General features: G+C 43.6%; 1 pseudogene; it reads right to left on the reverse strand.

The window, feature by feature from the left end:
• Positions 1-1,748: 1,748 nt before the first annotated feature.
• Positions 1,749-24,678, reverse strand: LOC137352623 (UDP-glucuronosyltransferase 2C1-like; annotated as a pseudogene).
• Between the last annotated feature and the right edge of the window lie 2,167 nt (positions 24,679-26,845).

Raw genomic sequence — 26,845 nt, forward strand, 5'->3', positions numbered from 1 at the left:
TTCTTGTGGATGATAGCATGAACTTCATGTCCTTAATGGAAATATGGCTGGTTCATGATATCACCATCCTTCTTAATCAAGCCTCTCTGCCTGCCTATGCCTTCTAACATCTGCCCCTTCCAGAACGCTGTGGTGACAGTGTTGCCCTGATCACCAAATCACGCCTTGAACTGTCCCGCTACTCCTATGGCACCTCTGCTTCTTTGACCATCTCACCTTGTTCCATCTCTCTTGCCTCACATTTAAAATACTTGTTCTCTACTAACCACAGAACTACCACGCCAAATTGTTCACCAAGATAGCTTCACTGCTTTCCTCCCTCAGCCTCTGCGTGGAGTGAGTTTGTCAGTGTTTTCAACATCCATTGCTACTTATCATGCCCTCTTATGAGTTCACTGCCCTCCTATCCTCCCTCAATCTCTCCCTCCATATAAACTCCCCTACCCAAATGCATGGACACCCTCTCAACCTTGTTATCTCACGTGGCCTCTTGACTCCCATCATGTCAATCACAGATTCCTTAAATTCTTTGGAGGTGAATTGGGTGCCATTGTCACATATTAATCTTTCAGGAATTCCTTGCTGAGTGAACAGAACTTTTACTGCTGAGAGGATTGTTGTGGCTCTCAAGTCTTTCACCTTCCGGATAAAAGGGAACTTTGAGTAGTAGTCTGCGATTGTGTGCGAATAAATTGGCTGTTACAGTATGCCATGGACTGGGTGGTACTTCAGTAGCTATCATCTCCTCTTTCTGTTGTGCGTTTCTGTACTTCTGGCATACATTGCATGTAGACACCATATTTTCGATGTCTTTGTATATGCCTATCTGTTACACAACTATTTGGCACTGAGCTTACACTTCTCCATTCCCATGTGGCCTTCGTGTATCTTCTGGAGAAGTTCTTCTTGCATTGTTTTGGGTATGGTTATTCTGGATCCAGATAGCAGAACACCATCTTTCAGTGAGATGTCAAGCTGGATTTTACATCGGGCGGACGGGAGCTGGCCACCGACGTAAAAGTTGGTGGCGAACCCACTTCTGCCCAGCCCAGGGATCCGTCCCGCATTTTACAGGTCCCCGGGCTTTAATTGTTCCGAGGCGGGAATTCCACCCGCATGAGGGAGGAAGTACCGCCTCATTAAGCTGCCGGCCAATCATTCGGCCAGCAGCACTTAGTCCCAGCAGCACCACTGGGAGCGGTGGCCGCTGCTGGGACTGCAGCCCAGCCAAGGACATGGAGCCAGGACTACAGGTAGGTTAGGATTGCCTCACCGGGGTGGTCGGTCGTGCCCCAGAGAGGCAAGGGTGGTCATGTGGGAGGAAGGGGGGGTGCATCTCGGGTCCTGGGGTTGGTTGGGGAAGCGGGGGCAGCCCTGTGCCTGTTTGTCAGGGTCCACCCCTGGGGCGCTGAGAGGCTGCCAGCTTTCACTGGGCGGCCTTTCACGTCTCCCGGACACCCACTTGCCATGTGTAAAATCCCAGTGGAGGCAGGCGAAGGCCCTTAAGTGGCCATTAAGTGGTCACTGAAGGGCCTTGATTGGCCTGGGGCGGGCAGCCTGTTTCTTGCCCCACCCCCCTAGCCCACGCAAAGTGGGGTGGAGGCGGGAGCAGGTCAGGAAGGCCTCCCAGAGCCTCCTGCTCAATTTTATATCACCCCGCCCCATCATCATCCGGCTCACTGGCCTGGCATAAAATTCCGGCCGTCCTCTCTGATAGACTAGGACTGCTGTATTGCCGGTTATGTTTGCTATATCTTATCGGGCCATCTCTGGATCACTTGCTGAGAGAGCATCTGTAGCTCCTCGTCTTTTCTGGTCTCATCTCTAATTTGATTCAGTTTCGGTGGTGTTATGTTCACCAGGCGATGAATCTTCATACCTAGATCTTCTTTGCTTCTGATTGGAGGGCGCTTTTCAATGGGTGAATGATCTTCAACCCTCAATGTCGCCTCCGTCATCTCATGGTTTAGTGAGATAATCTTCAGCTCTTCGCAACTGCTCAACCCCAGGATAGCTGGGGCATCTGTTTCAGTGAAAAAGAGCAGGCAGTTAACATCTTTTCCTTTGTGTGTCCCTCTGATTTGGATTGTTCCTAGCTTAGTTCCCCCTAATGCCTTTAGCATGACATTCTTCAGTTTTAGAGCACCTTTCCTTGGATAACTATTTTCTTTCAAATTTTAAGGGAAGGTCTTCTAGTATAGGGGAGGTGCAATGATTAGCACTGCAGCCTCACAGCTCCAGCGACCCGGGTTCAGTTCTGGGTACTGCCTGTGCGGAGTTTGCAAGTTCTCCCTGTGACCGTGTGGGTTTCCACCAGGTGCTCTGGTTTCCTCCCACAGCCAAAGACTTGCAGGTTGATAGGTAAATTGGCCATTGTAAATTGCCCCTAGTGTAGGTAGGTGGTAGGAGAATGGTGGGGATGTGGTAGGGAATATGGGATTAATGTAGGATTAGAATAAAGGGGTGGTTGTTGGTCAGCAAAGACTCGGTGGGCCGAAGGGCCTGTTTCAGTGCTGTATCTCTCTATATTCTGAGCTGTATGATGTTACTCTGTGCTTTGGTATCAACCTTCCCCTTCAGATTTATCATTTGCTTATTTCTCACCCTTTTCCTGATCTGAATGGTTGTGTGAATTTCTTTTCTCTGGGAACAGTAGCATCCAGACATTTCATACAGTTGTATGGTTCCTGTTAATTGTGTTCGCAAACTCATCGTCATCTTCCAGGTGTGGATGTGTTGGTTTCCTTTCCTACTCATTTGCCCTGTTGCTCTGTCTCTGCTGACTCATCTGCCACCTTCTTCTTTTGCTCTGCAGATTGATCCATATACGGGACATTTCCTTCTGTGTATGAATTCATGTGGTTGTCCACAGCTCCTGCACGTCTTTCTTTCTGTAGGACGAATCAAAAGGCAGACTGTTATATAAATGGAGAGAGACTTGAAAAAAGTGCAGCACAGAGGGATCTGGCTGTTCTTGTACATGAAACCCAAAAAGTTAGCATGCAGGTGCAGCAAGTATTTAAGAAGGCAAATGGAATTTTGGCCTTTATTGCTAGGGAGTTGGAGTTTAAAAATAGGGAAGTCTTGTTACAACTGTACAGGGTGTTGGTGAGGCCACACCTGGAGTACTGTGTACAGTTTTGGTTCCCATATTTAAGAAAAGATATACGGGCATTGGAGGCAGTTCAAAAGAGATTCACTAGGCTGATTCCTGGGATGAAGGGGTTGACTTATCAAGAACGGGTAAATAGATTAGGCTTTTATTCATTAAAGTTTAGAAGAATGAGGGGTGATCTTATTGAAACATACAAGATTCTGAGGGGGTCTGACAGGGTAGATGTTGAGAAGATGTTTCCACTAGTGGGGGAATCTCGAACTAGGGGACATAGTTACACTCATTTAAAACTGAGATGCGAAGGAATTTCTTCTCTCAGAGGGTAGTGATTGTCTGGAATTCTCTACCCCAGAGAGTTGTGGAGGCATGATCACTGAAAGTATTTGAAGAGGAGGTAGATAGGTCTTTGAAATATTGGGGAGTTGAGGGCTATGAGGAGCTGGCACGAAAGAGGAGTTGAGGTCTGGGGCAGAGCAGCCATGATCTTATTGAATGCTGGGACAGGCTTGAGGGGCCAAATGGCCTACTCCTGCTCCTCGTTCTTATGCTCTCAGTCCATGAGCACACGGCATTCTGAGTTCAAATCCTTTGTTGGAAGTTCAAATTCAAAAATGCCAGCCAGCTAGTCTTGTGACTAAAACTGGTTTGACCACTTCTGTGCATTGGAGAAGCAACTGCTGGGTCCCCATTGTTTCAACATTGTCTGGTACTATGCATATGTCCTTCCAGACAGGACTTGCAATGTTAAGTTTCTGTTCATGTGGCAAAATAATGTGTGCCTCAGTCTTGGCAGGTGGGGGGTTTGCCTGACACTTAGGTTGCCAATGGCAATGGAGCTGTATTCCTTTGAAACATCAGCCAAACAGTGAAAATCAAGGGTCAGCTGGTGCAATAGCTGATGGCCCCTGCTCAGTAGGTTAATTTATTAAGGGCTGATTTTATGGAAATACAAGCAAATTTTTGTTTGGGTTGGTGGAGAATTCAGGCCAAGATCAGACTTGGAATCCCAGATGGTCTCCATCTTAATTGTCCTGAGTGCTCATATTCAGGGTGCAACCTAGCCACAGGATCAAGAAAGGAGTTCAAGCCCAAATATATCCCAGTAATGGGATTCCCTCCCTGCCATATAAGATGTTAGCAGTCGTGTTTGGGACAGATGGAGGTCTAATCCCAAGTACCCCCGACAGAAACCCATGCCCACCCTGATTTGTGAGATCAACATGGCTTTGGTTGCACCTCTTGCCAATATTTCATCTATTGTATTATAGACAAAAGTGTATTTTATCTAATGGTGAATTTCAACATTTTTAATGGAAGAAGTGAGTTCTGCTGGTGCTAATTTTATTTCCTGGGTGGGATCTGGAAATAGGTCCAGTCCTGAGAAGGTTTGATTTTTGACACTGTGTAGTGCATTTTCCAATAGTTTGAAAAATATTATGATGCAACATTTGAAGACATTATTAATATCAGGGGTCAGCAATGTGTCCTGTACATGGACCCCAATGTCAGTGGTAAAAACTTTTGAGGTCCGTAACTGGTAATTTCAGGATTGAGAAATTTCTCATTGGCTTCTTCTTTCCAAGCAGACCGGTTTAAAAGAAAAATCAGAGCCATCAGTTTTACAGCTGAATTGGAATTTTAAGCTCAGATCTTTATCTAATGCCCGTTAACATTCCTTTCTGTAGTCATAGCTGACGGGTGCTGAGAGCGGAAACAATGCTTTCTGAACTTCGGACAGATTCGGGGTTTTCCGGCGGGTTCCTTTTGTTTTCTACTGCCTCATCTCATTAACCACAATAACAATCCTCTCCTTGAGTTTCATGGTTTTTTGGATGAATTTGCACTCCTGACACAGTGTGAATCCACAGGGGTGATCCGATAAGGCCAATCTACCACCCTGTGACATGGTGTAGCTAGCTCTGTTCTGTCAACAAAAGTAATTCACACTGGCATTGCATACTATTTTGCTTCCTAGCTAGCTAATACAATTGTGCTGCTCTCCAATGATGTTTGTATCCTTAACTACTTTATAGGAAAAATGTATTTTAAATCGATTGTGTTTTGATGGCATTAGATTGGCTATACACTTTATACACAGATTATATGCCCCCATATCCATGGCTGAGTCAATAATTTTGTCAAATGTCCTTGGTGCAACATGTCAGTGCCTATACCTGATGAATATATTCTGAAATGTTTCTGTATACATGTGTGTTTACTGACTTGATTTTTACACGATTGGCAGGTAATGCTCACAACACCTAGCTCGGGATACAGTGCAGATGGGAACAGGTAGTTATAATGGGATATTGATAAAGTGAATGCACCTGTAGCAGATGGAGTTCATGTGCAGGGAAATGTGGGGTTTCCATTTTGGACCTAAGAAAGATATATCAGTGTAGTTTCTAAATGGTGAGGAGAAGCTAGGAACTGTGGAGGATCAGGAATTTAAAGGTCCAAGTACAGAAATCAATAAAAGCTCGGTTTCAAGATGGCTTGGTTGGCAGCTCCCGAGGAATCTCTGTTGCTGTGCAACTCTATCCTTTGCCCTTTCTTCCCCAATCTCTCTCGTTCACTGTTTAAGTTCCCCTACCCTAACTACAAGCTCAAGCTGCAAGTTTCAAGTTACCTTGGGCCACTGCCCATCCCCCGAACATGGCTGCTCTTTGCATTCATCAATGAGAACTAGATTTTTGCTCACATTTAACTTCTAAATTCCCGTGGACTTATCAGCCATCAAGCTTTTGCTACACCACTAGACTACACTATAAGACTCAGTTGCTGTGACTGATCTATTTAGTTGATTAACTTTTAACGTAACTTTGTCTAGTTTACAGCCCATCCCCCACCGCTGCTGTTACCTGATGAGATTATCACAGTCCAATTATTTCGACTGGGTTTTCAATTTTATTTTGTTACAGTTTGGTTCTTGGCCAGAATTTCACTCTCCTGAGTTGAAACCCATTTCTTCAACACTTCTGATGTTACAGTGACCTCTAAATTTGTTGCTATTTTTCTGCCCCTTAATTGATTCGGTAACACCTCACGGCTTTTCATTCCAATGGAAATACTTCCGAGAGTGTGCCCTCTGATATTTTACCTTTCAAATAGTTTCTGGACTCACTCACCTTTCACACCTGTCTCTCAACCTGGTCATCAGTTTATCAAAGCTCCAAGCTGACTCCACCCCATATCCATGTCAAACTAATGCCACCATAGTAACTTTGATTTTGATTTTAGTTTCTTTGTATTGTCTCCTCTCAATTCCTCATTGTCTTTCCTGTTTCATTTGTCCTCTCAGGAGTATCACGCCCAATATACCAAATTCCTAGCCAAACCATTCAGTGTACCTTAAGCTACTCACTCTATTGCCATTGTCCCAGTCTGAACTGACTCTTAGGACTCTTAGATCTTTTGGCATCCTCCAAAGGGCCCTATAAGGCACATGTTGCTGCCTCCTTACATGTAGCAACCACAACTGCCCCAGCCTACTCTCTCACAAACTGTCCTGCCCAGCGCACCTGCTTAGGGCTAATCTTGTTAAACTCCTTTCTTGTCCCGTTCTTCCCTCACAGAGCTACCATGCGGACTCTGCCAGTGGATCAACTATTAGTGCCCCTTTCCGCATCTCCGTTCAGAATGTCCATTCAACTGTGAACGAATTCTGAGCGTAAATGTGCTGCATCTTTGTGTCGTGCAACATACTCAATCCAGAAAATGGCTCTCTCCATTGGAGACTCTGGTTGGTCCCTGTGGAGAGCAGAGAGTTTCTGCATGTTATCCTGATAAGATGTGTTGTTTCTGACCTTGTTAAGTGCCTGCAATAGATCTGTTGACTGCATGGTTGCAATATCTACCACTTTCGCTGCACCTCAGATTTCAAGTCTAAGTAAATGGTCAAACTGGTCAAAAAGCACAGGTATGCCAACAACTGGCACCCCATGATAGATGGCTTCATAAACTCCATTGGTGCCACCATGGGCAATGAAGGCTCGTGTCTTGGGGTACCCCAGCAGGTCACTCTGAGGGATCCATTTTGCCAGTAGTGTATTATTTCCAATGTTGGGAGGGATCGTTCCATCATGTTTCCAAGTAACTTTCTGAGGTACTTGAGCAAAGGCCTCTGCTATTTTCATTGTAATATGTATTGGCAAAGAGCTGACAATGGTCCCCAATGACATCATAATAATTCCATGTTCCCTTGTCATTTGGATAAACTCTTCAAACTCTGCTGCTAGAGGTTTGGATGGTTTACACTGGAAGCCTCCAATATACACAATATTTGGCATGGTGGGCCTCGGGAATTCAAATATAAAATCTACTCTCATCAGCCACACATCTGCCCTAAGAAGAATAGTCTTGATGTCTGTGTCTGGACCCAGATATCGATGGCAGAGTTAATTGTAAATGGGGTGAGTTAGAAATTCTGTAATGGATTGTTGAAAAAGTTTTAGGATGACATTTTTCATTCTATGGAGAAAACTCAATGTCTCTGTCAATCGTGAGGCAGGCATTGGGATATAGGACAGTGGTGATGGGGCAGGTGCCTCCACAGCGTCTTCAGATCTGCTAGCGTCACAAATATTGAAGTGCTGGAAACAGCCAACATTAGCAACATCGAGACCATTCTCCTGCAAAGCATTGGGCGGCTCACATTGCCCAGATGGACGACAAGTCGCCTGCCCAAGATCATGTTATATGTAGAGCTGATCGTGGGCAAAAGGAACAGAGGGACCCCATGCAAATGTTTCAAGGACTCTCTGAAGACGTCCCTCTCTGTGTGCCACATTGACCATCGCCAGTGGGAAGCACAGGCCATAGATCGTGATGCCTGGAGATGCTACATCAGGAGGGCTACAGACACCTTTGAGACTGAGCGAAGAGCCGGCATGAAAGAGAAAAGGAGGAGAAGGTTAGATACATTTGCTCCTAGCAGCGATTACACCTTCACTTGTACCCACTGTGGGAAAATCTGCCGATCACAGATAGGCCTGACTAGTCACCAGCGGGCCCGCAACTGATGACTACAACCTTTCCAAAATCTTTGTCCGTGAAGAAATGCCAAGAAGAAGATGGGGCAGAGAGAAAATGAGTTTCTCCACTGGTGATCCAATGAACAATTTACACCAAAGGGACTTTTAAATAATAAGCAAGCATTGGACCTAAGTCAAAGCGTGCATTTTCAAGTTGGCTTAACAAACTTTATTTTTCAAAAGCCATAAGGCTAAGCACTTGAACATAAATATGACAGGTATGCATAAAAAACATTCATACTGGAAATTAACAAGGCCCTATGGTGTTGAACCATTCTGTAAAACATCCAATGACTTTTTTTTACCAAGCTTAGCATAATGTCTTCACTTGTAGTTTTCCTAAGGTTTCCTTGCAGTTGAACCACAATGGATTCATATAGTCCAGGCCTCTCTTTTTGTTGCGTTGTTTGGTTTGTATTAGTAGCATTGTAGGGCGTTCTAGAGAATGTCTTAGACTCTGTTAAGGTTAACTAACAACTTTTTATTATTTACAGTTACTTTATACACGCTCCATAAGCCACTGAAGCTAGCATTCGTCATGCTGCTATACCTTCTTCTCAAACCTATCTCATGTGAATGTTATATCATCGCTCGTACAGTGAGAGGGGTCTCTCTCACTGTCTTCAGTATTCACCCTTTACATCTTTATACCACATCCCCCCCCTGAGTTTATCTAACATTTTTCCAAACATATAGCATTATCGGCAGCTGTCCCTCGATTCGAAGATGACATTATCTTAGACGTGTTTTCTTTGTCCTCCCCTGGAACACCGGCTATTTGAGATTTGAGAAGGGGAGACAGTTTTCAGCCATCCAGACACAGTGTCCAGTCCAACAAAGTTGGTTTTGCAGGAGTTTTACCTGACTGCTTATGGAGCTGGCTTCAAGAAGGACACTAGTATATGCTCGATGGTCCTCCCATTGAATCCGGAGGATGCGGCAGGGGCATTGCTGATGAAGTTTCTCTAGCACTCATGTCCCACTGATGCACAGTCCAGGTCTCTCTGCAGTACAGGAGTGTGGTAACAACAACTGCTCTACACACTAGGAATTTTGTTGACTTACGGAGTTCTTTGTTGTCAAACACTTGCTGCCGTAGTTTGTAGAAGGCTGTGCAGGTGATCCAGTGTTGGATCTCCTCGTCAATGGTGGCCTTTTGAGAGAGGTGGCTGCCAAGTTTTGTGAAAGTGCTCAACATATTCCAAAATGTCTCCTTCAACTTATATGGGAGGTGAAATATTTGGCTGACCAGGTGTGGGTTGATATGAGTTTTGGTTTGGCAACATTCAAGGACAAGCCTAGTCTATTGTATGCAGAATTGAAGAGATCGAGAATGGCTTTCAAATTTGATGCAGAGTGGGCAACAACACTGTAGTCATCGCAAACTGTAGATCATGTTTGTCTATGGTGGTCAGTTTAGTTTTGGCACAGAGGCAACTGAGGTTTTCCATCTAGGCGGTACTTAATACTCACACCAAAGGACAGCTAATCTTTCACGAGGTGAATAGCCACTGTCAGGTAGATTGTAAACATGTATACATTTATGACTTCTCTACTACTCTCTCTACCCCCCTGACTTTACAAATTCCGTCTCATCGGAGGTTTGCCAACTCTCCCCAAGCTAGTTGTAATCTGTCTGGGACGATCAGTATCAGTAGTCTTCGTAGGAAGTCTGGCTTGCTGAATTGGTTTTTCATTTCTACGGGTTGTAGTATTTTATTTGGTTTGGGATGGTTCATCTTCATCTGGCTCTTGCAGATGGATTATTGGCTGTTGCTTTTGCGGAATAGGAATGATATTCCTCCGATTCCTTTGTATGTTCCCTTCATTCGTTCGTATAACATAGTCCTCATGATTATGGATTACTGTACCTTCCCGTTCCAGGCCATGTATCCAAACTTTTTGACCATTGTTTAATTCGGATAAGTTTCTCACTCGAAATCTCCTATTGTAATTCCTGGTTTGTTTCCTCCTGTAAGAGTTTTCTCTTCCTCAAACTTTCTCATAGTCTTGACTCTTCAATCTAGGCATTAATTGTTGAGGCAATACTGGAAGCTGTATTCTCAACTTCCTTCCCATTAGTAATTCTGCTGATGATAATCTGCACAGCAATGGCATTGAATGATAAACTGGGAGTGAGATAGGAAGATCTTCATTTTTCTTGAGTGGAGATTTTATGGTTCTCACATTTCGTTCTGCCTGTCCGTTGAACTTTGAATACCTCAGTGAACTCGTAAGATGCTGAAAGCCCATCTTCATGCAAATGGGTAAAACATTCGTTCGCCACCTGTGGTCGGTTGTCTGATAGTATTTCATCCGGAATCCCATGTGTCGCAAAGATGTCCATAAGGATTCTGCTAACTACCTTGGTTGTTATCATTGGACTTCTAACCACTTGGAAAAATAGTCGAAAATGATGATATATGACTTGCCACCAAACATGAAACAGTGTGGCAGCAAACATTGGTAGGAGTTGTTTATCGGCCACCAAACAGTAGTAGTAGTGTGGGGCATGGTATTAATCAGGAGATTAGAGAAGCATGTAGAATGAGTAATACAGTAATCATGGGTGACTTCAATCTGCACATAGATTAGGTAAACCTAACGAGCACTAATGCTGTGTAGGATGAGTTTCTCAAATGTGTTAGGGATGGTTTTCTAGAGCAGTATGTTAGGAACCGACTAGAGCCCAGGCTATTTTAGATCTAGGATTATGTAAAGAGGAAGGGCTGATTAATAATCTTGTTGTAAAAGAGCCTTTAGGGATGAGTGACCATAATATGATAGAATTTTACATTATGTTTGAAAGTGAGGTAGTTTAATCTGAAACTAGGGTGTTAAATTTGAGCAAAGGAGAATATGAAGGTATGAGGGGCAAATTGGCTGAGGTGGATTGGGAAAATACATTAAAAGGTGTGACAGTACATAGGCAATGGATAGTCTTTAAAGAAATATTACATAGTTTACAGCAACTATACATTCCGTCAAGGCACAAAAACCCCAAAAGGAGAGGCAGTCAACCATGGCTAACAAAGGAAGTTAAGGATTGTATAAGATTAAAAGAAAAGGCCTATAAAGTTGACAGATATGATAGTAAACCTGAGGATTGGGAGGATTTTAGAATACTGTAAAGGAGGACGAACAAACTGATAAAGAAAGGGAGTATAGAATATGAATGTAAGCTAGCAAAAAACATAAAAATGGACTGTAAAAGCTTCGATAGGTACGTAAAAAGGAAACGTTTGGTTGAGACAAATGTGGGTCTATTACAGGCAGAGTCAGGAGAATTTATAATGGGGAATAGAGAAATGGCAGATGTTACAACAGGTGAGCAATGTATCTAGGGGTATTTTGCTGTCTTTAGCTGGTCTTGTTGTAACAGGGTTTAATGTTAAACACACTGTGTTTTGAGCTCGCCCTTTGTGAATCCTTGTTCACAACTTTCCAATTATAAGGCAAAGAATTGAGCACAAACAGGCTTTCTTTGATTTAAAGAAGAAAGATGAAATTTACTAAACCTTAAACTTAAACTCTAATACAGTTAATGTCTACGGATATACGATGCGCCCATGCTAGCATGCACATGCAATACACAAATGCAAATAGGGACAGAAAAGAGCAGAAGAAAAGATAAGTAGAACAGTTTGAGGCAATATCTTGTTACTGTTTCTCGGGCTCGCTGTAGTCATTGATTGAAGATATGGTCTTGCGTTTCATTCAGGCCCAGTGAACTTTATAAACCTTGTTCACGTAGGACATTTTTTCCTCTCTCTAAGTTTATGTGTCTTCACAAGATTCATTTCCATGGGAAAAGATGGAGGCAGGCAGACAGGAGAGGCTGTAATTCTTGCTTCAGTTCCAGGAGATATCTTTACTCCATGAGCACACGGCTTTGTCTTCCAATCCCTTAGTTGGGAGTTCAAATTCAAAAAAACTCCCAGGTTACCCAGCAAGCTAGTCATGTGACTAGCTCCATATATGGAACAGTCTCTTCAAAATCCTTTGTTGGAAGTTCAAATTCTATATGGCAGCCATGTGACTAAAACTGATCTGACCACGTCTATGTATTGAAGAAGCAACTGCTGGGTCCCCATTGTTTCAACATTGTCTGGTACTATGCAAATGTACTTCCAGTCAGGGCTTGCAATGTTAAGTTTTTGTTGATGTGGCGAAATAATGTGTGCTTCAGTCTTGGTATAGAATCTTCAGGCGAGACAGGAGAGTGGGTAAAAGAGGAGGTGGCATTGCAGTGTTGATCAAGGACTCAATTACTGCAGTAAGTATCTTAGATTCCTCAAATGAGGCCATATGGGTAGAACTTAAGAACAAAAAGGGGGCAATCACTTGGCTGGGAGTGTACTACAGGCTTCCAAACAATCAATTAGTGTTAGAGGAGCAGATATATAGGCAAATCTCAAGACAGGTGTAAAAATAATAGGGTAATAATAGTAGGGGATTTCAACTTCCCCAATATCAACTGGGATAGTCTTAGTGCTAAAGGCTTAAAGGGGGTGGAATTCTTAAAATGTATACAGGAAAGCTTTTTGAGCCAGTACGTAGAAAGTCCAACAAGAGAAGAGGCAGTACTGGACCTAATCCTAGGGAATGAAGCCTGACAAGTGGTAGAAGTGTCAGTGGGGGAGCATTTCAGGGATAACGATCATAACTCTGTAAGATTTAAGGTAGTTATGGAAAAGGACAAAGATGGATCAGAAATAAAGGTACTGAATTGGAGGAAGGCCGATTTCAATTTGATAAAACAGGATCTGGCCAAAGTGGACTGGGAGCAGCTATTTGTAGGAATGTCTACATCAGACCAGTGGGAATCATTCAAAGAAAAATTAGTGAGAGTTCAGAGCCTACATGTACCCGTTAATGTGAAGGGTAGCACCCACAAGTCCAGGGTACCCTGGATGTCCCTGGAGGACATAGGTGAGGTTTTAAATGATTACTTTTCTTTTGTGTTCACTATGGAGAAGGACGAGGTAGGTGTAGAGATCAGGGAGGGTGATTGTGATATACTTGAATATATTAGCATTGAAAGGGAGGAAGTATTAGCTGTTTTAGCGGGCTTAAAAGTGGATAAATCCCCAGGCCCAGATGAGATGCATCTCAGGCTGTATGTGAGGCAAGGGAGGAGATAGCAGGGGCTCTGACACAAATTTTCAAATCCACTCTGGCCACAGGAGAGGTACCAGAAGATGGGAGGACAGTGAATGTGGTATCATTATTCAAGAAGGGAAGAAGGGATAAACCAGGTAATTACAGGCTGGTGAGTCTAACATCAGTGGTTGGGAAACTATTGGAAAAAATTCTGAGGGACAGGATTAATCTCCACTTTGAGGAGAATCAGGGATAGTCAGCGTGGCTTTGTCAGGGGGAAATCGTGTCTAATTAACTTGATTGAATTTTTTGAGGCGGTGACTAGATGTGTAGATGAGGGAAAAGCAGTTGATGTAGTCTACATAGACTTCAGTAAGACCTTTGATAAGGTCCTGCATGAGGGATTGGTTAAGAAGGTAAGAGCCCATGGGATCCAAGGCAATTTGGCAAATTGGATCCAAAGTTGGCTTAGTGGCAGGAAGCAGAGGGTGATGGTCAAGGGTTGTTTTTGCGCGTGGAAGTCTGCAACCAATGGTGTACCACAGGTTTCAGTGCTGGGAACCTTGCTGTTTGTAGTGTACATTAATGATTTAGATGTGAATATAGGAGGTATGATCAGTAAGTTCACAGATGACACGAAAATTGGTGGTGTCATAAGTAGTGTGGAGGCAAGCCTTAGATTAGAGGATGATATAGATAGGCTGGTAAGATGGGCGGAGCTGTGGCAAATGGAATTTAATCCTGAGAAGTGTGAGGTGTTGCATTTTGAGAGGGCTAACAAGGCAAGGGAATATACAATGGATGGTAGGACCATAGCAAGTACAGAGGGTCAGACGGATCTTGGTGTACTGGTCCATAGATCACCGAAGGCAGCAGCACAGGTAGATAAGGTGGTTAGGAAGGCATATGGGATATGCCTTTTTTAGCTGAGGCATAGAATATAAGAGCAGGGAGGTTATGATGGACCTGTATAAAACGTTAGTTAGGTCACAGCTGGAGTACTGTGTACAGTTCTGGGCATCACACTATAGGAAGGATTTGATTGCACTGGAAAGGGTGCAGAAGAGATTCACCAGGATGTTGCCTGGGCTGGAGCATTTCAGCTATGAAGAGAGACTGGATAAGCTAGGGTTTTCCTTCGAGCAGAGAAGGCTGAGGGGGGACATGATTGAGGCATACAAAATTTTGAGGGGCATTGATAGGTTAGATAGGAAGAAATTTTTTCCCTTAGTGGAGGGGTCAATAACCAGGGGGCATAGATTTAAGGTAAGGGGCAGGAGGTTTTGAGGGGACTTGAGGAAACATTTTTTCACTCAGAGGGTGGTTGGAATCTGGAACGCACTGCCTGAAGATGTGGTAGAGGCAGGAACCCTCACAACATTTAAGAAGTATTTAGATGAGCACTTGAAACGCCATAGCATACAAGGCTACAGGCCAAGTGCTGGAAAATGGGATTAGAATAGTTAGTTTCTTGATGGTCAGCACAGACATGATGGGCCGAAGGGCCTGTTTCTGTGCTCTATGACTCTATGGCAGTGGGGGTTTGCCTGACACAGAGAAGCTAAATGATTACTTTGTGTCTGTCTTCACTGAGGAAGATACAAGAAATCTCCCAGAGATCCAAGGGGTTAGGGAGAATGAGTAATCCAAGGAAATTAGTATTAGTAAGAAGGTTGTATTGGAAAAATTAATGGGCTGAAGGTTGATAAGGCCCCAGGACCTGATATTCTACATCCCAGAGTGTTGAAAGAGGTAGCTATGGAGATAGTGGATGCATTGGTGATCATCTTCCAAAATTCTATAGATTCTGGAACGGTTCTTGCAGATTGGAAGGTAGCAAATGTAACCCCACTATTTAAGAAGGGAGGGAGAGAGAAAACAGGGAATTACAGACATGTTAGGCTTACATCAGTCATTGGGCAAATGCTAGAATCTATTCTAAAGGATGTGTTAAATGGACACTTGGATAATAGTGAACTGATTGGGCATAGTCAACATGGATTTATGAGTAGGAAATCATGTTTGACGAACATGTTGGAGATTTTTGGAGATATTACTAACAGAATTGATAAAGGGGAATCAGTGGACATGGTATGTTGGCCTTCATTGCAAGAGGATTTAAGTACAGGAGTAGTGAAGTCTTGCTTTAATTGTATAGAACCTTGGTTAGACTGCACCTGGAGTTCTGTGTGCAGTTTTAGTCCCCTTACCTTAGGAAGGATATTGTTGCCATAGAGGAAGTGCAACCAAGGTTCACCAGACTTGTTCCCAGGATGGCAGGACTATCGATGAGGAGAGATTGGGGAAACTGGGCCTGTATTCTCTGGACTTGTGACGAATGAGAGGTGATCAAATTGAAACCTACAAAATACTTAAATGAATAGACAAGGTAGATGCAGATAAGATGTTTCCCCTGGTTGGGGAGTCTAGAACCAGGGGACACAATTTAAAAATAAGGTGGAAGCCACTTAGGACAGAGATGAGGAGAAATTTCTTTACTCAGAGGGTTGTGAATCTTTGAATTCTCTACCCCAGAGGGCTGTGGAAGCTCAGTCATTGATTATGTTTCAAGCAGAGATTGACAGATTTCTAAAAATCAATGATATAAAAGGATATGAGGATAGTCTGGGAAAAAGTCATTGACATGGATGATCAGCCATGATCGTATTGAATGGTGGGGCGGGCTTGAAGGGCTGAGTGGCCTACTCCTGCTCCCAAGTTCCTATGAATAAATCTATGCCTCGCCTTTGCCAAGGTGTAGTTGGAAATTGGATAGTCAACAGCGGTTCATGCTGTTTTGGCCTCTGTATCACGCATGTCTGACTGTTGTTGATCATGGTCTCAATATCCTCAGATATCCCAGGCCACTATACCGAAGACTGTGCCCTTGCTCTGTGCTTGGTTATACCCATATGGCCTTGATGTAATCCATCTAAGATATCGGATCTCATTGAATTAGGAATAACAGTTCTGTCGTTGTAAACGAATAAGTCATCCATTATGGTACAGAATTTCCTATACTCGTGGAACCTCTTCATTGTTCTCTTTCCTGGACTTTCATGTGGCCCTTTACATCCTTATACTACATCTTTGACGTACCAGGATGTTGAAAACTAAAGCACAGTCATGCTGTGCCCATGAAGTCTCAGTTCTTCCATTCGAATTCTTATATTCACCCAGTGACTTCCCTCAACAGATACAACCAGTATATTAGCCCCTGGGTTATTGTACAAGATATAGTGATGATGATACTAAGAGCATATGCAACATTTAATCTGTTTTTCCATCCAGGACAATCCATGTTGAGAGGAAATGACATCCAGATCTTGTTGGAGAATTGAACAGAAATATATATTGGAAAACATAACACAAGAAATAGCAGCAGGTGAAGGCTGTAGGGACCCTCAAACCTGCTCCACCATTTAATAAGACCATGGCTGATCTTCTACATTAATTGCACTTTCCTGCCCTATCACCATATCCCTTGATTCCCAGTCTTGAATGTATCAATGACTGAGCTTTCACAGCTCTCTGGCATAGACGATTCGAAATATTGACAATCTTCTATGAAGAAATTAACCCTCATCTGAGTTCTAAATGGCTGCGCCCTTATCCTGGTACTATGACCCGAATTCTAGACTCTTTAGCCAAGGGATGGCTCTCAGCATCTATCCTGTCAAGCCTTCTAAGAACTTTGTAACTTTTGAAGAGAAGGTCTTTCAATGGTGGAGCCTGACTTGGCCTGGCCGAGGCAGCTTCACCCGAAATACCCGCACCATCCTGGTTCGGCTCTGTAAACAGCCAAGAAGCTTCGGGATCCCGCCTGTGGAGGAGTGAGGTCAGGCCAGACCTGAAGAGGCAGGCTTGGGCCTGGGGGATGAGGGTCGGATGAAGAGAAGGGGTGGAAGAGCTGGTGGTAGGAAAGGCCTCGGTAGCACGGTTCCTGGTTGAGAGGTCTAAATTAGCCAAATTTTAGATGTACAAGGGAGTCGAGGGTTATGGGGAACAAGCAGGAAAGTGGAGTTGAGGTGACAACCAGATCAGCTGTAATCTTATTGAATGGCAGAGCAGGCTTGAGGGGCTGAATGGTCTACTTCTGATCCTATTTCGTCTAAGCTCCAGAGAATATAGGCTTATTCAATTCAACATCTCCTCAAATGACAGCTGTTATGAATGCTGGATGTTGTAACATGATTATGTTTTAAAAATTGTGATTGTTAAAAGTTCAAAATGGAGTCCAGCAGCTCAGGTGACCTCACCTCCATTCTGTGAAAGGACAAGACAGAGGTCTTGGTTACCAGGACAACAGAGAACACAAATTAAAGGCTTTCTTTTGAAAAACAGAGAGTACAGGGCTAACACCTGAAGAACAATGGGTTTCACCCTCCCTGACTTTTGGGTTGTAAAACAAAGAGTCAGTAAATTGGAAGATGCAAATCTATCCAGCAGCTGTTAATAACTGGGAACAATGGAAGGCCCAAGTGGCTCTGTGAAGCCAGACTTCTGGATTCTGAATAGTTGAACAGTACAATAAGCTATTGACTTTTGAGTCCAGCTAAATTTAACAGACTTTCTGAAGGCAGAAAGGCTGTATGAAGGGAACTCAGCAGGTGCAGCCTCACAGTAGGCTGTAAGAAACGAAGACAACCAGCAGTGGCAGCTAGAGAGAGAGGGAACACCCGCTTTCAGAAGCCGGAAAAGGCTGCGAAGAGCTGAATCAGTTTTAAAAGTTGAATCTTGCAGAGAAGTAGAGGACTAACAGGATCACCGGGAAGCATCTCATTCACTGACGTCTAGATCAGAATGACTTGGGAGAAGTGAGCGAAAAGGACATTGATTTTTGAAAAGGTCTCGGAGATCCAACCCATTGCAACTGGGAGGAGTTTGGAACTTAAACCACAAAGAATTTCGCCATCAAAAAGGACTTTGTTATGTAGAAGTGTGGTATGAGGTTGTCAAGAATTTTAAGAAGTAAAGAAAAAACCTTTCTTTGTAATTTGGGGTATCAGCTACTTACAAAGTACGATTCAGTTAATGCAGGATTTCTTTTAGTTTAGTTGTCATAATAAAAGTCTTAAAACGTGAAATCTTTTTGTGTAATTCTTGAAATTGGTCTGGGGGTTCATATCTAGTATTTTTCACATTAATGAGGTCGTAGCACAGCCCTCTCATCCCAGGATCCGATCTAGTGAATCTTTGTTTCACCCTCCACCCCAAAAGCAGGTGTATGCGTCCTTAGGTATGGAGACAAAAACTGTACAGATTACTCAAGGTGTAGTCTCTCCAAAATTGCATATAATTTCAACAAGACTTCCTTACTTTTCTAAGCAACGCCCTTGCAATAAAAGCTGCCATTCGATTTACCTTCCTAATTTCTTCTTGTACCTGCCTGTTAACTTTCCGTGAGTTATGTAAAAGGATACTCAAATCCCTGTGAATCCCAACATTTCACAACCTTTTAAAAAGTATTCTGCCTTTCCATTCTTCCTACCAAAGTGGATACTTTCACACTTCCCCATGGACATTTCTGAGACGGTTTTGCTTATACTCAGAACTGCATTAAACAAATCAGACCTGTGGCTCTCATGTGAAAACAAATTTGGGATACAATAGAAGCAGATTGTGTTGGATTTGCAACTGATGACCAGGGAGCAGCAAGTTCTACATGGTGTACAGCCACTCTCTCCTTAATTATACATTCTAGGAATTTCCCAAGACCTGTTGTTAGGCGAATCCATCTTTAATTCCCTAGTTTCCCTTTCACCTGTCTTAAATATGGAGTGACATGCAATTTTCCAATCTAAAGGAATGGTTCCTGAATCAAGAGAACTTTGGAAGGTTATAGTTGGGATGTCTGCAATATTGTACAGAAAGTAAATGCACATCTGGCCTAAGGATTCGTCGCATTTGAAAGATTAATTTTAATCTGTAGATTATGAAACTCTTTGTCATGAAATTGTAAGCTTTTACTTACTGATGAAGCACAAATTGTGTGCGAGACTAAGACCTGTATTGTCAGTAACTGAGATTTCAACTCAAATCAAAAGCACAGTAATTTAATCCAACTAGTAGGGCCAAAGTCTAAATGAATGTTTGTTTGTGCATTTCTAATCCTCATGTGATCTGCTATTCACCTTTTGCAAAGATCTTTCTGTTGGCATGGCAACACATGGGTTCAGGCAGTGTTTCTTCTGAGTCATCATGGATTTAAAATGAACCATTTGTTTCTGAATTGTTCCATTTATATGGAAAGTACCAATGCATTTTAGTGCTCGGGCAAACTTATTAAATAACTTATTTCCCCAACATTAATATGAGGGGGGAAAGGTCGATTTAGGGTAAGAATGGCTAATACTGCTCGATTTGGAAAATGGTATGTTTGTGGGACAGATGCTGGGATGGTGGGTAGGGGGCACATTGTGGGAATTTTATTCTGGTGGTGGGGATCTTGACATCTGGAGAAACTGAAGTTGAGATCCCTGCGTCGCCTCTTTTCCGGAAGGCACGCTGAATTTAGTGCCAATCAGGCACTTAAGTAGACAGCAGCAGGCCTTCCATAAGATATAGGACGCCATCGCCGGAAGTCCTGCCCTTGGAGAGCTGCAGCTGCTGGCCAATCAGAGGCTGGCAGCTGCAGCGCCACCACTGAGACAGTGGCTGCTGCGAAAGGTGACCGTCCTGAAAGCTGAGGAACAATGCTGGAGTCAGGCCTCAGGTAGGTCAGGGGCAGGAGCAGTCTCGCAGGGTGGGGGATCGACAGCAAGGGTAGGGGGGTGGCCCTTGGCGGGCCCACCCCTTCCCAATGCTGTGCCCCTCATTCAGGCACTAAGTGCCTTTCAACATGGGACCCCCCTCCCCACCCCTGGAGCTAGGAAGCAGCCCTCATGGTTTTTCCTACCATGCTTCCCATGAAGCGGCAGGTCTGCCCGCTGCACGGGTAATTGGGGCTGCGACTGGAAGAGACCCTTAATTCGGTGTTAATTACCCAGTTAAGGGCCGCGTTTGGCAGTGGGGCAGGAAGGCCATTCACAGGCCTTCCCATCCCGGACTAAAAGTCAGCGGAGTCGGGACGTTGGCGGCAACCACCACCCAAACTGCCACCATCCCATCTGATTTTATGCTCTCCCTGCCTCCAAACCCACCGTGGGTGAGAGCATAAAACTCCACCCATTAATTTGCTGGGAAAAATTGTTAACATTCATAAGAGTGAATTTTTAAATTGGCAATTGTTTAATGTTGATGGTTAGCCATTTATAACAAATAACTATGCTGCTATGTGTTGTTCTCACAACAGAGCATTGACCTAAAATTTTAACTCTCTTTCTCTCTCCACAAATGCTGCCAGAACTGCTGAGTACTTCCACCATTTTCTGTTTTTATTTTAACTTTGGATTCCCTCCTCTTGTTTCCTCTTGTCACCAGGTTACATCTATCCCAATCCTGCTCTGTAACCAGGCCTTTGTATCTTGAGCTTTCCCGTGTCCATTCGTGGCTGCCATTGCAGACTCTGTTCTGTTCAACTGTTCAATTCTGTTTTCCCCTTTTTCTTTGTTTTTCTCTACCCTTCCTAGGCCTGTATCTCCTAACATCATGCCTCCTCTGATTTCTCCCCTTTGGAGTACTTGTCCCTGCAAATCCTTATCCCAATCCTTCAGCACTCATCGCCTTCCCAGGCGGCACTGACTCTCAGATAAGCCAACAGCTTTTCTCTGTGCCTCCCCTGGCATCCTCCAAGGAGCCGAACAAGGCACTCATTGATTCCTCCTTACGAGCAGCAACTCCAGATGGCCCATCCTACTCTCGCGCTGTCATTCCCACCCAGCATTCCCACTGGGGGCTAATCTTGCCAAAATCCTTCCTGTCCCACCCATCCCTCCCAGAACTGACCTCCCTCTAGAATGTCCATTCATTTGTGAACAAAGTCCTTGCCATCCATGAGCTTATTGCATCGACATCATGACCTTAATAGAAATTTAGTTGATGTGTGTTATCACCATCCTCCTTAATGAAGCCTTTCCATTTGGCTATACCATTTACCCGACTATTCCACTGTGGTGACGGTGTGGCATTTATCACCAAATCACGCCTTGATCTGTCTCTCTTCTCTTTTGAGCATCTCATATTGTTCTACCCCTCATACCTCTCCTTTAAAATCCATTCTCTCTACCACACCAAAGTGCTCACGGAAATAGTTTCTTTCCATTCCTCCCTTAGCCTCTGCACCGAGTGACTTCTCATCCTCGGTGATTTCAAACTCCACGTCAACTCTTCATGCCCTCTCTCCTCTTACTTCACTGCACTACTCTTCTTAATTGCTCTCTCCACATAATTTCCACCACCCATGTTAATGGCCACTCTCTCAACCTTCCTATCTCATCTGTCCTCTCTATTCCCAACATGTCAATTATAGATAAGGCCATCCCTGATCACTTCCTTGTATCCATCTCCACTCGCCCCCATTCCCCCTTCCCCTTCCCAAGCCAATTTTCTTCTGTGCCCAGCCCAGACAAAGCTCTCCTGAGTCATCTACAGTGCCACTTTCAAACTCTCAACTGTCCAGTCTTTGGCCTGTATTCACCATGACGTTTTTATAGCTACCAATATGGTCAATAACACACTCACGTTTACCTTTGATGTCCTTGACCCCAGTACTCTCTCACTCTGATCATTCCCCCAGTACAGTCATCATCTCCACTCCCTTAACTGCAAGAGATGCAGACTCAAAAGTTAATGGCGAAAAACTGGTTTAGCTATTCATAACCAGAACTGGTTGGACCACATGAAGTGCTATCGGGTCCTGCTTTCCTCTGCCTAAACTATTCACTAATATAGGATCATCCTGGAATGGAAAGATAACTTCTGGTTTCCTATCTGCACTACAAACTGCCTTCTTAAACCTCTGTCTCCTTCTTCCTCCACCCTCACCCCCCAACCACAAATGCGGGAAGCTCTTGTCACTAAGATTGAGGCCATCAGTTCAGCTGACTCTGCTGTTTTCCTCCCTTCCACTTGTAAGACAAACATCCCCTTAGGTTCTCCCTGCCTTAGCCCTCAACTCACTCCTTTCTCCAGTTCCTCCCCGATCTCCCCTTAGACCCTCTCCAAGCTTGCCTTGTCCATGAGACCCGCATCCTGCTCCTTCAACTCTATTTCCATCAAACTCCTGAGCACCCAAATTCCTTTCCTGGCCCTGATGTTGGCTGACATTGTGAATGGTTCCCTGTCCTCAGCTCCTGTCCCCTGACCTTCAAATCTGCTGCCATCATCTCTCTCCTGAAAAAACCCACACATGATCCCTCTGACCTTGCAATCTATTCTCATCTCCAGCCTCCATTTCCTCTCGAAGATCCTTGCACATGTTGTGCCTCCCAAATCTGTGCTGATCTTTCTCTCAACTCCATGTTTGAACTCCTCCAATCAGGTTTCCACCCCATCATAGCATTCAACCATCCCATATCAACGTAGCAAATGATATCCTATGTGACTGTGACCATGGTAAACTATCCCTCCTCATCGTTTTTGACCTGCCTGCTGCCTTTGACACATTTGACCTCACCATCCTCCTTCTAAGCCTCTCCTCCAACATCCAGCTGGCTGAGACTACACTCAGCTGGTTTCATTCAAATCTATCCAGTCATAAGGTGAGAATCAATTGCAATGACTTCTTTCCCCGCTCCTGCACCATTACCTCTGATGATCCCGAAAGATCCATCCTTGGCTTTCTCCTATTTCTCATCCACATTCTACCCCTCATTGTTCCACCATTGGCAGCCTTGTTTTCAGCTGCCTAGTCCCTACGCTCTGGATTTCCCTCCCCAAGCCTCTCTACCTCTGTTTCTTCCTTTAAGACGCTCATTAAGAATCAACCTCCTTGACCATGCTTTTGATTACCTGTGCTAATGTCTCCAATATGGCTTGGTGTCAAATTTTGTTTGATAGTCACTCGCGTTAAGTGCATTGTTTCATTTTACTTTGTTCAAGGTGCTATACAAATGCAAGTTGTTGCTGTAGTGACCCAGGTACACAAAAGGCAGCAGGTAAAGAAAGGGGTGCAAGTTATGTTACGTTTCTCTAAAGCCCCCACTTACCATTTACTGTACCGCCTTTGGTACTCAACTCAAGTTGGATATATTGACCTTGGAAGGGGTGCTGCACAGATTCATCAGAACCTGATAGCTAGTCTAATGCGTGAGTGGATGCAGTTGCGACAGTTTTGGGATATGGCATATGATCAATAAACAATTCACTTTCTGTTTTTAAATGCTACAAGAAAATCTGTCGCTGTCTGTTTTCATGAAAAATAAAACACCAAGGGGCTAAACTCTGATACAAATACACTTGCTGTGGTCAGGTGGGAGTTGAACAGTGGGAACCACTCACATCACACCAAGTGGTCGTCACACTCTCTAATGCCTTCACATCCTTCCTGCGGTTTGGTGCCCAGAATTAGATACAATAATCCCATTGAAGTCGAACCAGTATTTAATAAAGGTTAACTGTAACTTTTGTCCACTATGCCAGTATTTATAAACCCTCAGATCCCATATGCCTTATTAAATACTGTCTCAACCTGCCCTGCCAAGTTTACTGATTTGTGCACTTATACCCCCAGGTCCCTCTGCTCCTGCACTCCCTTTAGAATTATACCTATTATTTGCTCTTCCTCTCCTCATTCTTCCTCACCAAAATGCATCACTTCACACTTTTCTTTTCATCTGCCATGTGTGCACCCATAACAACAGTCTATCTATGTCCTCTTGAAGCCTATCACTATCCTACTCGCAGTTCGCAATACATCAGAGATCTTTTACTGCAGTCAGTTGGTGGGAACCCAACAGGCATTGGAAGGAGAATCTGCAATCAACAGGTGCTGGCCACTTCAGATGAATATGTGACGAATAATTGGTAACATATCTGAGTGTTCTAATATTACATACTGTTGAAGCATTTATTTGCTCAGAGTAATAAAGCAGTTTTTTAAAATGATTGTTTTCTTTTCTCTTCTTTCTCGACCTGTTAAATCTGTAATTATTTCCTGTAATTATTTTAAATCTTCTGTAATCATTTTAAATTTGCGCCAGTTTTAAATCTGTAATTGTGTATGTGAATAAATTAACTGCATTAAGCAGAACAACCTTTTGAGTGAGTCATCAATTTGTTTTCTTATAATTCACAAATCAAAACAATGTATCAGTGTTTTGAAACAAAATGGTTTACAAAAAGCAGTTGTCCTCGCAGCAACCCCTGGGGAACCCCAGTGTATACCTTCCTCCAGTCTGGAAAACAACCGTTCATCACTGCTCTCTCTTTCTTGTCACTCAGCCAACATCATATCCATGTTGCAACTCACCCTTTTATTCCAAGGTCTTTGACTTTGCTGACAAGCCTGTTATGTGTTTCTTTATCAAACTCCATTTGGAAGTCCATGTACACCGCATTAACGACATTACCCTCATCAACCCTCTCTGTTACCTCATCAAAAAACTCAATCAAGTTAGTCAAGCACGATTTTACTTTACAAATCCTTGCTGGCTTTCCTTAACCCAGTGATTAATTTTGCCTGGATGATCATTTCTAAAAGCTTACTCACATTGGAGGCTAAACTGACTGCCTGTAGTTGCTGGGCTTATTCTTAAATCCTTTCTTGAGCAAGGGTGCAACATTTGTAATTCTCCAATCCTCTGCCACCGTCCCTGTATCTAAGGAGGATTGGAAGATTATGGCAAGTGCTTCCTCAATTTCCACTCTTACTGCCCTCAGTAACCGTGAATGCATCTCACCTGGTCCTGGTGGCTTATCGACTTTAAATACAGGTGCCTTTCCAGTGGTTCGTTTATCAATTTTTAGTCCATCCAGTATCTCAACTACCTCCTCTTTCACTATGACTTGGCTAGTATCTTGTTCCTTGGCAAAGTACTCATTTATTACCTCACCCACGCCCTCTACCTCCATGCTTCAATCCGCTTTTTGGTCCCTAATCAGTCCCATGTCTCTTTTTACCACCCTTTTGCTATTTATATGCCTGTCGAAGACTTTTGGATTCCCTTTTATGTTAGCTGCGATACTCTTCTCATACTCTCTCTTTGCTTCTCTTAGTTTTATCACTTCCCCTCCAAACATTCTACATTCAACCTGGTTCTAACTTGTATTATCAACCTGATATCTGTCATATGCACTCTTAGATTAGATTAGAGATACAGCACTGAAACAGGCCCTTCGGCCCACCGAATCTGTGCCGACCATCAACCACCCATTTATACTAATCCTACACTAATCCCATATTCCTACCAAACATCCCCACCTGTCCCTATATTTCCCTACCACCTACCTATACTAGTGACAATTTATAATGGCCAATTTACCTATCAACCTGCAAGTCTTTTGGCTTGTGGGAGGAAACCGGAGCACCCGGAGAAAACCCACGCAGACACAGGGAGAACTTGCAAACTCCACACAGGCAGTACCCAGAATCGAACCCGGGTCCCTGGAGCTGTGAGGCTGCAGTGCTAACCACTGCGCCACTGTGCCGCCCTTTTTCTGCTTCATCCTACACTCTATCTTTTTTATCATCCAGGGAGCTCTTGCTTTGTTTATCCTACCTTTCCCCCTCATGGGAATATATCTCAACTATACGCGAACCATCTCCTCTTTAAAGGCAGTCCATTGTTCCATTACAGTTTTGTCTGGCGATCTTTGATTCCAATTTACCTGAGCCAGATCCGTTATCATCCCACTGAAATTGACCCTTATCCAATTAATTATTTTTACTCTGGATTACTCCTTGTCCTTTTCCATAGCTAACTTAAACCTTATGAAACCATGATCACTATCCCCTAAATGACAATTGACCTACCTCATTCCGCAGAACCAAATTCAGCAATACCTCCTTTGTCATTGGACTGGAAACCTACTGATCTGGAAAATTCTCCTGAACACACTTCATAAACACTTCCCCCACTCTGCCTTTTACACTATTACTATCACTGTCTGTATTCGGATAATTAAAGTTCCCTATAATAACTACTCTATAGTTTACACCTCTGTAATTTTCTTGCAAATTTGTTTTCCACTAGTTGATGGCCGATAGAATGCACCCAGTAGTGTAATGATACCTCTATTGATTCTTAGCTCGATCCAAATAGATTCTGTCCTTGATCCCCCAGGACATTCTCTCTCTCCAGCACTGTAATCTTTTTCTTAATCAATGCTGACACCCCTCCTCCTTTCTTTCCTTCCCAATCTTTCCTGAACAGCTATGAGGAGAGGTTGGAAAAACTCGGATTGTTTTCACTGGAACGATGGAGGTGGAGGGGCGACATGATAGAGGTTTTCAAAGTTATGAACGGCATGGACAGAGTGGATAGTCAGAAGCTTTTTCCCAGGGTGGAAGAGTCAGTTACTAGGGCACATAGGTTTAAGGAGTGAGGGGCAAAGTTTAGAGGGGATGTGCGAGGCAGGTTTTTTACACAGAGGGTGGTGAGTGCCTGGAACATGCTGCCAGGGGAGGTGGTGGAAGCAGATACGATAGTGACGTTTAAGAGACATCTTGACAAGTATATGAATAGGAAGGGAATAGAGGGATATGGGCCCCAGA

Source organism: Heterodontus francisci, chromosome 38 (assembly GCF_036365525.1).
Source record: "Heterodontus francisci isolate sHetFra1 chromosome 38, sHetFra1.hap1, whole genome shotgun sequence".
NCBI lineage: Eukaryota > Metazoa > Chordata > Chondrichthyes > Heterodontiformes > Heterodontidae > Heterodontus > Heterodontus francisci.